The sequence below is a fragment of the Mixophyes fleayi genome, chromosome 4 (assembly GCF_038048845.1).
Source record: "Mixophyes fleayi isolate aMixFle1 chromosome 4, aMixFle1.hap1, whole genome shotgun sequence".
In the NCBI taxonomy this organism is placed as follows: Eukaryota; Metazoa; Chordata; class Amphibia; order Anura; family Limnodynastidae; genus Mixophyes; species Mixophyes fleayi.
In genome coordinates, this window is record NC_134405.1 from 208,935,845 (window position 1) to 208,949,409 (window position 13,565).

Consider the following 13,565-nt stretch of genomic DNA (forward strand, 5'->3'; position numbering starts at 1 on the left):
TACCTCATTGCCGGTTATAGCTTCTGCACTCCAGTCTGCTGACCTGCTTGTTCCCGTTCCTGTCTTCTGAACCTCTACTGATTTCCCGTGTATAACCCTTGGCTTTGAATTGGACTTCGCTTGTGTATCCTGTGACCCTGATCTCTGGCCTGTTTACCGTTTCTGCTATCCGCCTGTGACCCCTGACCTCGGCTTGTTTACTGGTACTGTTGTCTGCTGCCGGCCCTTGACCTCTGCAGGGACCTCACTCCGCTGGCCTGGGTTCTCCCCAGCCGGTACACACTTCACGAGCCTCTGTCAGTCTGCGGCCCAGTCTGTCCCCATCGGGGGCTCCAGTGAACACCTGACTGGCAGAGTAGATTCCGGGTTGTGTTGTGCCGGCTGGAGGGGTTCCTAACATTATAACCGGCGCTACACTGAGACGAGGTTGTGATGGATGAAAGCGGATCCACACCGTCTCCGGCACAAGCCTTAGCAGGCCATGTTGAGTCCTTGTACCAGATGATCCAGGGATTGGCTGAGCTGTTGTCCGTTCAAGAAGAAGCCGCGAAAACTTCACAACCCACTCCAAGTTCCACCTGTGAACCTAAGGTGAATTTGCCGGATCGGTTCTCTGGAGATAGATCCCTGTTTCGGAATTTCAGGGAGAGCTGCAAGCTCTATTTCTGGTTGAGACCCCGCTCCTCTGGTTCAGAGCAACAAAGAGTCGAAATTATCATTTCCCTCCTAGAAGGTGACCCCCAGTCCTGGGCCTTTTCTTTGCCACAGACCAGTCCTGCCATGCAGTCCGTAGAAGCTTTCTTTGAGGCATTGGGTCTACTATATGATGACCCAGATCGAATGGCCTCCGCAGAAGCTCATCTACGGGCCTTGCAACAAGGCCGGCGGTAGGCAGAGGAATATTGCGCTGAATTCCGTAGATGGTCACCTGATAGTGGATGGAATGACCCCGCCTTACGTAGTCAGTTCCGTCTCGGCCTGTCGGAACAGATTAAAGACTCTTTGGTGCAATATCCATCTCCTACTTCTCTGGAGGATCTGATGCACCTCTTCATCAAAATCGACAGGAGATTTAAGGAGCGGAAAACCGAAAAGGAGGCATCTTCACCTCCATCCGCCTTCATTCCTGTTTCCACGGATAGTGAGGAGCCTATGCAATTAGGAGCGTATCGTCTCTCCCCTGTGGAAAGAGACAGGAGACGATCACAAGGCCTATGTCTCTATTGTGGCACAAAAGGCCACTTCTCCCGTTTCTGCCCAAATAAGCCGGGAAAAGAGCATGCCTAGGGAACGAGGGAAAAGTTCACCTAGGTCTGCAGATTGTCTCCCCGAAAAATGCTGTATTGATCCCTGCACAGCTCACGTTCAGTGCTCGTTCTGTGGACCTGTCGGCCTTCATTGATAGTGGAGCTGCAGGCAACTTCCTTGACATCGGGTTCGCCCGCGCTGCTGGAATTCCGATGGTAAGACTCAAGTCTGCTATTACTGTCTGTGGCTTAGATGGCAGTCCATTACCAGGCGGCAAGATTACCTGGGAGACCCCGCCACTACAATTGAACATTGGAGCTCTCCACTCGGAATCCATAGTCTTCCTCCTTATCGAATGTCCGTCAGTTCCTTTGATTCTGGACCACCCCTGGCTATCCCACCATAACCCTGCCATGGATTGGGTGAAAGGAGAAATTGTCCAGTGGAGCTCTTATTGTACACAGTCTTGCTTGACCCTACCCCTGCGTGTGATTCAGTCTATTCCGGAGCAACTTCCTTCACAGTATCATGACTTCTGGGATGTTTTCTCCAAAAAGGCTGCTGACACTCTACCACCGCACCGGGATTTCGACTGTGCCATTGAGCTCATTCCGGGTTCTAAATTACCCAAGGGACGCTTGTACTCTTTCTCCGGTCCAGAGACCAAATCCATGCAGGATTACATTGACAAAAACTTGGAGAAAGGCTTCATCAGGCCATCCAAGTCTCCAGTAGGAGCAGGGTGCTTCTTTGTATCCAAGAAGGACGGTGGACTCAGACCCTGTATCGACTACCGAGGGCTGAATCTCATTATGGTCAAGAACACCTATCCCCTTCCTCTCATCTCCGTATTTTTTGACCAACTAAGATGGGCAACTATCTTCACGAAAATTGATCTTCGTTGTGCCTATAACCTCATACGTATTAGAGCAGGTGATGAGTGGAAGACGGCATTCAACACGCTCTCGGGCCACTACGAATATCTGGCCATGCCGTTTGGTCTTAGTAGTGCCCCTGCAGTATTCCAGGATTTGATTAATGAGGTGTTACGAGAGTTTCTGGGACACTTCGTTGTTGTTTACTTGGACGACAACCTCATATATTCAGAATCGTTGTCAGTACACCAGGGTCATGTCAGACAAGTCCTACAGAAATGCGAGTTCGAGGTCCAGAAGGTATCCTTCCTAGGTTATATAATCTCCTCAGAAGGTTTCTCCATGGACCCAACCAAGGTCCAAGCAATCCTGGACTGGGTACAGCCGAATAACCTCAAGGCGGTCCAGAGATTCCTGGGATTTGCCAATTATTACAGGAGATTTATTGGCTGCTTTGCTGATATCGTGGCCCCTATCGTCACCTTGACCCGCAAGGGAAGCGATCCAGCTAATTGGTCTCCACAAACAATAATGGCATTTGAAACCCTGAAGAAAGCCTTCGTGTCTGCTCAGGTCCTTAGACACCCGGATCCTAAGGTACCGTTTATTCTTGAAGTTGATGCCTCTGACGTCGGTGCCGGGGCCATCTTGTCACAAAAAGATCCCCATACTCACCGCCTACATCCATGTGCCTATTTTTCCCGTCAGTTCTCTTCAGCGGAAACCAATTATGATGTTGGAAATCGAGAACTGTTAGCAATTAAATGGGCCTTTGAGGAATGGCGACATTGGTTGGAAGGCGCTGCACATCAGATCTCCGTTATAACGGATCATAAAAATCTACAGTTTATACAGTCGGCCAAATGACTGAACCCTCGACAGGCTCGTTGGTCACTGTTCTTCACTCGTTTTAACTTTATTATCACCTATCATCCAGGTTCTAAAAATGTCCGAGCAGACGCCCTGTCCAGAAGTTTCCTGGCACACCATGCCCCGGTTACTAGTCCAGAGCCTATTGTTCCTGTGTCTATGATCCATGCCGGGTTAACACAAGATTTGAGCTGTACCTTACAAAGGTTCCAGAGGTTGGCTCCTGATAATACTCTGGTAGGATGCTTGTTTGTCCCAGTTCATCTAAGAAAAGCAGTCCTTGCTGAAGCACACAATAGTCAGTCTGCTGGACATCCTGGAGTCTTCAAAACATTGGAAATCCTTTCCCGTACTGTATGGTGGCCGTCTTTGTCTGCTGACGTCAAGAGTCACGTCCTGTCTTGTGAAGTTTGTGCCAGGAACAAAGTTCCCAGGACTCGCCCGGTAGGTCAGTTAGTTCCGCTGGCCGCTCCTGCAAAACCTTGGACACATTTGTCCATGGACTTTATAGCACCCTGCCGCCGCTACCCTTCTCTCCTGAACCGCTGACTAGATTAGAAAATCTAGTCAGCGGCGCCCTGCAGGTCCCGGCGCCCTAGGCAACTGCCTAAGGTTGCCTAATGGGAGCACCGGGCCTGGGTGGGACTGTCCCGGGATCCGCCCATACTGGGCAGCAGTTCTTGCTCTAGCCTCAACAATCCTAAATGCTCACATACCACCTGACCCTAAGCACATCTTACTGCCACTACCCATTCCAGACCTCACTAGATCTGCTCACAAACTCTTTAGGCACATCATCAGTGCTGCCACATGTCAAATAGCGGCCTCTTGGAAAAACTCCACACCACCAACACTCCAGATGGTCTGCAGTCGGATCTGGCACACTTACCAGATGGAACACATTACTAGTGTGCTGAGGGGCCCCTCCGTCTCCTTCTACAAAATTTGGACCCCTTGGGCCATACATCACAATCAATCTCCACTCCAGTTCTAGTGGAATTTAGACATGGAAAGATATTCCTAAGCAAGCATACTTGTTCTTTTACTGGATGCGTGAATCATTTACCCCCCCTCCCCATCCCTCCCTTTGGTCCCTGTATACCCCCCACCCCCTTTTATACCCTTCAAACTTGAAAAGTTAAAATAACATCTTTGCAGTATTAGATAGATAAATATACATTTATCTCCCAAGTGCGAGAGAACCTGTTGTATGTAAACATGTGTTATCTATTTCTGTTTAATCTCTCGAGATTCTGTAATGCATTTTCTATGGGAAAAGATGTTTCTAATAAAGTTATAAAAAAAAAAACACACTGGCAGATACATCCTAATTGATTGCTGTTTGTTAGAAAAAAATGGCTATAGTATGTTTACAGATATCTCTAGACTGTTCAATTCAAACCATACTGACAATTAACAGTACATTGTAACCATGTCCAAATCTTAACTACTAACTCTGAGCATCCCTAATATAGTCTAATAGGAAAGCCAATTAATCATATTTGACAGAATGTTACATTTAACCACTGTTGTCATGTGGAGCTCTTTTATTATAAAATTCAGCTAAAATCAGCTTGCCGTTTATTTTTAATACTGATCTTTTGTGATTGTGGAGATTACATTTGTTGCTATAGCAACCCAACACTAGTATTATACTTTAAGCTGTATAGAAATGGCTCCCCCACCCTGCTCAGAACGTAGAATGATGAAATAACCCTACATACAATAGATAATTACACATAGAGTTAGCATGTAATTGAGATACCAAATCTGGATCACCTCAGGTTTCTAAAGTGAGGTGAACAGAGACTCTGGGTGTTTTGGTAAAATAAAAGTAGAAATACAACATATTGTGCTGCTTAGGATGAGCATATTGAATATATTATCTAATTACTGGTTATGATGGTAACCAGTCAGATGCTAATTGTTGGCTGTTTGGACAAGACACTTCAGCAACTAGCATCTGCAGGAGTTTACTTAGACTCCAGGTTGTAAGCCCTGCAGTATCAATGGACTAAGGAAGATCAGCAAAGATGAGCGGACCACGATGGCTCACCCACTTTTTTTTCAACATTTTGGAAAGAGGCTTATTGCAGAAATAATAGAAATGCATGAGTTCTTCTTAAAGCAATTGTGTCTCTCTCCAGGACATGGATCTCAAACACCTGTCTAGAAAGATGTGCCCATTAGTGTCAATGACATCCTACCAAACGAGTACAGAATTATGAAATTTGTTTTTCCTTCAATCTAAACGGCAGCAAATATACTGTCCCTCCCATTACTGGTAATGTCACACAGGGCTGCAGAACGTTAGCATTTTGCAGCTAAGTGTAATCTCTTCTTTTCCACCTCCTGTATTTAGATATCTATGTTGATCTGCAAAATGCTCATGTGATAGATAGCTGTTTAATGTGTAGCTTTTGTGTATGTGGCAGGTCCGCAGAATGAAAAAGTAAATTAAATTTACACCTACAGTTAATTTAGGATGTGACTGTTTTGACATTTACATTACATCCATCACTCTGTATACTGACATTTTCATTGATTTTGTCATATACTTGTAGCCATGCCTACTTTTTCCATGCTTTCTAAAATATGATGTCTGTGACATTTGTTTGTACATAACAAAATAGTGAGATAGAAACTTAATTTATAGGCAAGATAAAGAGGCAAACTATACTTAATGATATTTCCTTTTCTTAGAGATACTCCATGGCAGCCATCACCATGGGATGGTCCCCTTCTAGTCTTAGGTAGACACAAAAATAGAAACACCCCAGTTAGTATATAGCGCAGCTCCTCCTCTTCCCCTCTGTCTTTGAGCAACTTCCCATGATGTTCCTGAAATATATAAGCATAAACATAGATCGAAAAACATGGGTGGGAATATTGGGCTGCCATGGAGTATCTCGAGTAAAAGGAATTATCAGTAGGTATAATTTGCCTCCTCCGTGGCAGCCATTCCAAATGGATGTACCCAAGCAATAGTAAGGAGGGCAACACACAACAAATCCACCACGTATGCTGCAAAATTGAAGTAAATTTTATTAAGTAGCCATGTGGACAATATGTGTTCCAAACTATGTAGATGACATTACGTGCAGTCGAGAATGCTGATGAAGGTGTTACAATTTTGTTTCACAAACTAGTTCCGTGTAATTACAGCCATGGAGTCAGACATATGTTGAAAACTTTAAACTGTTTATTGTGGTGAAAACACAGTCCAGGGGGTAAATGTATCATACCCCGGTTTTTCAACTCGCCGGGAATCGGCGAGTTGACAGCTAAAATTTAATGGTGATGCAATGTGAACTAGACCAGGTCGGTGTATAAACAGATTTTGAGGTATTGCAGATTAGCAGGAATAATGCAAATATCCGGATTACCTCCAGGTGAAGATACAGGCGAGTGGTAAATGCTTTACAGAGAAGCGGGAACTGGCTAAGAAAGGATATCCAGAGGAACAGAGAAAGCAAGGCAGTTAATCCAAGGTAACAAATATAAAACAGGCACAGAAACATTGCAAGCAAGGGAAGCTGGGAGAGGCAGGTATATATATATGTATACACACATACATACATACATACATACATACATGCATACATACATACACACACGAGACACTCAGGTGCAATTGATTAAATAGCTGCAGCTAGTTAACCCCTGGTAGTGGGACAGGAGAATAGCAGCACGTCTGGTGGTTCACAGGTACTGCAGGGTAAGTATAACAACAAGGTCCAATTAAGTCCCAGATGCAGGAGCTGCTGAGATGAACCAGCGTCCTGAGGCAGATCCTAACAGAAGGTATGAATAGAGGACTATCCAGCTGCTTTACAGAGATCCACAAGACATTTCCACTGCTTTGTTGAGTGAACCTTCAGGATTTCTGTCTCTTTCTCTTATATGCCTGTGTAATGACTCCAAATGGTCTATTTTGGAGAGGGCAGTTTCCTGGGTGCTGAGACACTTTCCCTGCAAGAGTAGATGAAAGTTGCATTCCAGACTGCTTACATTTCCAGAAAATGTATGTGTAATTTCTTTTCATTCAGTGACCAAGCACCACGTACTACTTTTGACAGGAAGTGAGCCCCTAGCCTGTGGTATTGGAGTCTGTCATATTATCCAGTCTGGTTCTGACAGAGAAACTCACAGTTATCTTAGTTTTGGATTCTGCTACCAGTTGACAGACTCCCTGTTGGTTCCAGTTAATCAAATGGCATGACCCAGAGATATTTGCTTCTGACCCAAGTATAACTGGAGGTTTCACATGTGCCACCTTGCCCAGGGGAGGATTCCTATGGCGGAGGAAAGCATTTATTGAAGGCAATGGCCTTTTTATAAACTTGTAGTTGACAAGCCAAGGTGTCACTCACCAGACTGTGAGTGCTTCTTCCCGTGTGTCTAGGAACCGTGGCCGTCCACCATCCTGAGGGTCTGCGCATGCGCAGCCCTTTCAAACCTTCAGTTCATGTTCCTTTAACTTAATTGGCTGATCAGGCAACACTCCCTATTTAAAGCACCTGCTGTCCATACCACGTTGCCTGATCTTGGAGTCTCATTCCCCATGAGCCTCTGAAGGTGTTCCTGTGTTTCCTCGTGTATTCAGCGCTGCTGATTCCTGTGGTTTCCAGACCACTTCTACTCCTGTGGTTTCCAGACCACTTCAACTCTCCTGTGTTTCATCGTGACTGTTAGCTGATTCCTATCCGCTGCCTCCGTGCACTACAGTCCTCTGACCACTTCAACTCTCCTGTGTTTCATCGTGACTGTTGCTGATTCCTATCCGCTGCCTCCGTGCACTACAGTCTTCAGACCACTTCAACTCTCCTGTGTTTCATCGTGACTGTTTGGCTGATTCCTATCTGCTGCCTCCGTGCGCTAGTCTTCAGCTCATCTCAACTCTCCCGTGTTTCCTCGAGACTGCTACAACGGATTCCTATCCGCTGCTCCCCGTGCTCAACAGTTCCAGCTCAGCTCTACTCTCCCGTGTTTCATCGTGGCTGCACCTGCTGGTTGCTATCCGCTACCTCCGTGTACCTGCAGAGTCCTGCTGGCTGCTATTCCACAGTTCTACTCGTGTCTGCAGCAGCTGATCCGCTCTCCGTGCTTCTCAGTGTTCCTGCTGGTCTCTACTCGCCAGTCTGCATCGGATCTGCGCCTCACTGCTTTCATCTCGTCTAGTCCTCCAGGAGTCCAGTTCTACATACTACTGCTTCCTGAGTATTTGTTCCCCTGCTGGTCTACCTACCTGTGCGCTGCACCTACTTGATTACCGCTTCATCCTCCAGGGACTTCGCATCCTGCCGGCCTCCAGCCGTTCAGGTATCTCTGCACTCCTGTCTGACAGCCTGCTCCTGAACCACGGTATGCATACTTCTCCTTGACTGTGCTGGTGTATTGCATATCTTGCTGGACTGAGTTGTTCTCCTCTGGAGCTTACTATCCGCTGAGACTTTTGCCATCATTGGCTGTGTTATCTTTTGCCCGGATAGTTTCTATGACTTTGTATTATTGCAGTGCTGTTCAGTCATTACTATATTGTGCATGTCATTGTGGATCAAGTTCAAGGTGCCCGTGTATCCTCTGCATTGCAGTCTCTCCCCGTGCTCCTCCTCACATATATATTCAGTGGTACAACTTGCTAAACGCAGACCGCTGACTCTCATCACCTCCTCGTTTCTGTTGGACATTCCTCCTCACTATAGCAGTGGTACAACTTGCTACCGCAGACCACTGACTACCCTCACGTGTCCTTTGTCCATTCAGTTCCTCGTGTATTACTACATATATATTACCAGTGCTGCTAGTCATAGACTTTCCCGAGCATCTCTATCATCTGCTGTCTCCTGTTCCGTGATCACCCCGCTACCAGAGTACCATATTACCACCTATACTGCTCTGGTAAGCTTATCACCTGGTGATCCCTGGGTAAAGACTCCTAGTGCCCGTGACACAAGGACTGTATATTGATACATCTGTCCTTTGGAAGACAGATTGTTTTTGTACAGTTTCTGTTTGGACCCCCAGATTTTTGCTGTGATGGAACAAGAGTCTGCCTTGTTTACAAACCAGCAGTGTTTCTTCAGAAAGGCCATTACTTGGACTATTCTAGAAAGGACAATGTACCCTGACTTCCCTGTCACAAGAATGTCATCCAAATAGGGCCAGAGAATTATCCTGTTTCTGTAACTCTGTCGCCAGTGTAATTAATACCTTGGTGAAAGTTTTTGGGATGTTGTCAAACCAAATGGGAATGCTGTGCAAGGGCACAAGTTTTTATTGCCTGGTGCATGGTAAAAACAATGTCGACATTCAAACGGCAATGCCAACAGGCAGCTGGCAGGTCCCGCTGGCATTACAGTCGCTGGACTCGCCGGCACAAAATAGTTAATACTAAAAAATAATACTAAAAAAAAAAAACACAACATGTCCCCCAAACACATTAACCCCACTGCACAATTAAGCAAACACAATACAGTAAAGAATACACAAGTTCATGAATAATAATAATAGCAAAAAAACAGCATGCCCTCAGCTCCCAAACTCTAGTGCTGCCAGCTTAGGCTGGTACTAGCAAAATTGGGGGAACAAAAAACGATATTCCTTGATCTAGCAACTTGCACCTAAAAATAAAGCCATGTCCATAGAAAAAAAAATACATTCCTGGTCCTGCAGCTTGTAACCCCCCCAAAATAATCCACAGGAAACTATGTCCTTAGCACTGACAGCGTGAGAAAGCTCCAGGTTATAAATACATCTAGCGGCTAAAATTCTTTCATTATGCAACGGGAGCTCTTGCTGTCAAGAGTTAGTATGCACAGTTTTAAAAGGGTTTTAATTTCTCCAAGCACCATTCCTGTGGATTTTTTTTTTTTTTATGGACATTACTTTATTTTTAGCAGCCTAACAACTGAGGATTGGCTACAACTGGATCGTGCAACATCACGTATTTATACAGTGCCACTGATTCCGCAGCGCTGTACAGAGAACTCACTCACATCAGTCCCTGCCCCATTGAAGCTCACAGTCTAAATTCCCTAACACACACAGAGAGAGAGAGAGAAATGGCGAGAGAGACTAGGGTCAATTTTTGATAGCAGTCAATTAACCTACCAGTATGTTTTTGGAGTGTGGGAGGAAATCGGAGCACCCGGAGGAAACCCACGCAAACACAGGGAGAACATACAAACTCCACACAGATAAGGCCATGGTCGGGAATTGAACTCATGAACTAACCACTTCGCCACCGTGCTGCCTTTAAACAGGACAATAATCCAAAGCACAACAGCACCTACAACTGAATGGCTGAAAAAGAAAATAATCCATATTTGAAAAGACAATGTTAAAGTCCAAATCTCAACTTTAAGAGAGCAGTGCATAAACAAATGTCCTCAAACACCAATTAACTGAAGCAGAGTTGTAGAAAGGAGTAGGCAAAAATTCCTAAACTACAATGTAAGAAACGTAAAAAATCCTACAGAAAATAAATTACCTTTAACTTTTTCCCGCTAAAGGCGGTTCTACAAGCTACTGAATCATGTGGTGTACTTATTTTTTCTCACTGGACTTCTACATGTTACTTTTTATTGAATATATAATATATAATGACAGAGTGAAAACTTTTATGTGTTGTCATAGATTAGATTTACTAAGATTTAGGACTGGGTGATTTTAGGACTAGATGATTGTTAATGATGTCATAAAAACAGATTTGAAAGAGGTTGTGCTTTCGTTTTCACATGACTGTATTGTATAAATTCATATTGAATCAATTAGAATTTCAGGTAGTTTTTATGAGGTTCAGATACTGTGTATGAATTAACAAAGGCATGATGCAGTACAGTATGACTTATTCTGTCATCTTAAACATTATCTCAGCTACAAAAGACCAAGACATAAACAAATTGATAGGAGGAATAAATGCCTCAATTTAATCTTATTTCATTTTGTTGTTTGAAATCCCTGCACAGAACAGAGTACACATCCAATGATATGAAAAAAATGGTGGTAAAAGTGGAGCAGGCATATGAAACTATAAGCTTCACTAGAGACTTGTAGCGACACCAGAGAGAAGCAGTTATGCATTGCTGCTAAGCATCCTGCATTACGCTGGAGAGTGACCTAGATCTACATTCACTGGGCTTCTTTTTACTACACGTGACGCTGTCCCAGTATCATAGCAATGTCTTTCTCCATCATTACTTGAGAAGAGATAGATAGATAAATAGATGGATAGATAGATGAGGGTGTAGTGGGAAAAGAAAGCAAGAAGACAGAAAGAGCGGGAAAGCGGGAGAGAGTGTAGCTTTCTTATAGCTCACACATTTGGAAAGACTGCTTGATGTTAAGTGAATGGATGTTTAACACCGAAGTACAATTTTTCTAAAATATATGCACTGCAGTAAACACAATAAGCTACATCTATGTGTAGAAATTGAAAAATGCCTGTTTGATCTGAACAGCCATTTTCTGTGTTGTTTCCAAAGCAATCTTTTGAATACTCAGCAATGTTTAATAAAAGGTCAAACTAGCTATTAACGTTAAAATTACTAAAATTTGCATTCTGGTACCCAAAATGATAGTAGTTAGTTGATAAGCAATTCGAACCAGTTGTGATTGACTTGGAAAGAAAAAGAACAAAAAAAACAATAACAAACTCAATACAGGTTTTTATTACTGTAGCATTTTATTGATGTCAAAACTGAACACTTTAAAAAAAAAAAAAGAAAGTCTAAGAATTGCATAGAAAAAGATTATTTGTTTCAATATTGTATACTGTATATGTTCTGCACTGCCCATTGGATTTCACTGTTTTAAAGTGGCGTTTTTAAAATCTTCTGCAGGAATCACTATTTTATTGTGCTTCAGAGCCTCAGGCAAAGATCACTGTTAGTAATTTGGCACTGGAAGGTTTGTCAAAAATTCTGAAAGATACCAATAATTTCATATATCACCCAACACATAAACAGCACGTTTGAAATAAACAGTTATCTTTCTCTATTTTTTGTATTTTTAACTTTGTTTTAAATACCGAATTCAGCCATCCACAGATATCAGAATAAGGACGTACAAGTAAAATAAAGGTATTTATGTATTAGCATTATTTGGTATTCAGTATTGCACCTGTGATTATAGCAAATTGCACAACTGTTATCCCATCATTTTTACTGATTGTGTGCACTTCAAAGCAACCGAAATCACAGGAGGAAGGTGACATGGACTGGCACAATTCACTGGTAAATTATTGCATGTTGTAAAAATAATCTAAAATAGATCACAAAACTTAAGTCAGGATTTTTTTCTTGGAACCAAAAATGTCAGGAATAAACATTCAGGTTGTGTTGGTGCTTATGTAAAAAAAATAAAAAATAAACAAATATTAAAACTGTCTCCAGCTGTTTAACAATGTTGTCTGCCCTGGGTTTGACAGGTCTGTATGTATTACAAAAAGTTAACTAGAAAATGGGTATTGCATAGAACAAAAAGAAAACAATGTATAGTATAAAAGAAGCACCACTTTCCCTGGATAATGAAGGCTAAACATTTTGCAAAAACACATTGAAAAGAAGATTCAGATGATGCTTTACATGCAAGTAGGAAAGAGAGCACTGATTGGGGCTTTGGCAAATAACAAGTGCATCCTCTTAATTAAATGGCTACTTAGAACCTACATTCTGTTCTTTACACAACACTGAGATATACAGCCAGATAGATTGCTAAACAGATATTGGACATTATTTAATTTTTCTAACAAGTGTATCACATACAAGCAAAATCTCGAAGAATAGATTGCAGCATTCACAGTAAACTTCCTGAGGGAAGTGGGGACAATTAAATTATATAAGCTATCAATAAAACCTTTTTTTTGGATACACTATAGACTTTCATATGAACATAGGAAATACATACCAATGTAGGTGGTAGAAATTATTGATTTGCATTATTCTACTTTAAAATACTCATCCTTATATTTGCTAAGAGAAAGGAGCAATACTATCTTCAAAAGAAGCACCATACATGTTATTGATGTAAGGCTCATGGTAGATGGGTAAGATTAGGAATACTATTTGCCAGTGCTAGTAATTTTCCCTAACAGTAACATAATTTAGTGTCTTATTCACACAGGAGACCAGTCACTGATACATCACTCTCAAAGCTGTGTAGCAGTGATTTTATTTTCATATCAACATACCTCCCAAGACTTAGAATGCCGAAAGCGGGACAGAATAAGCCCCACCCACATTCCACCAAACTCCACCCACAAATGGACATGTTTAGTTAAAACTCAACCCACTTTCCTGTTACACCCCCCCCCCCCCCTTATGAAGCCTGCAAATAAACAGGTATGTATCAATGTCATATAATCATTCATTCATTTGTAATCGCATAAACAAGAGTCTTCTATAGACTTTTCTAAATGGGCATTAAAATCAAACTAAATTCCCATGTACTCGACTTAAATTCATGATCATGTAACTGGGGAAAACAATACCAAGTAGATTATAGAAAACAAATGGTGACAGTTGTTGCACCTGCATGTTTTAAAATACCTTAAAGAAAAATATATTTATT

General features: G+C 42.7%; 1 long non-coding RNA gene across 1 annotated transcript in view; it reads left to right on the plus strand.

The window, feature by feature from the left end:
* LOC142152512 (uncharacterized) overlaps positions 1-13,565 on the plus strand; it is a 45,347-nt gene that overhangs the window by 24,440 nt on the left and 7,342 nt on the right. The window lies entirely within an intron of this gene.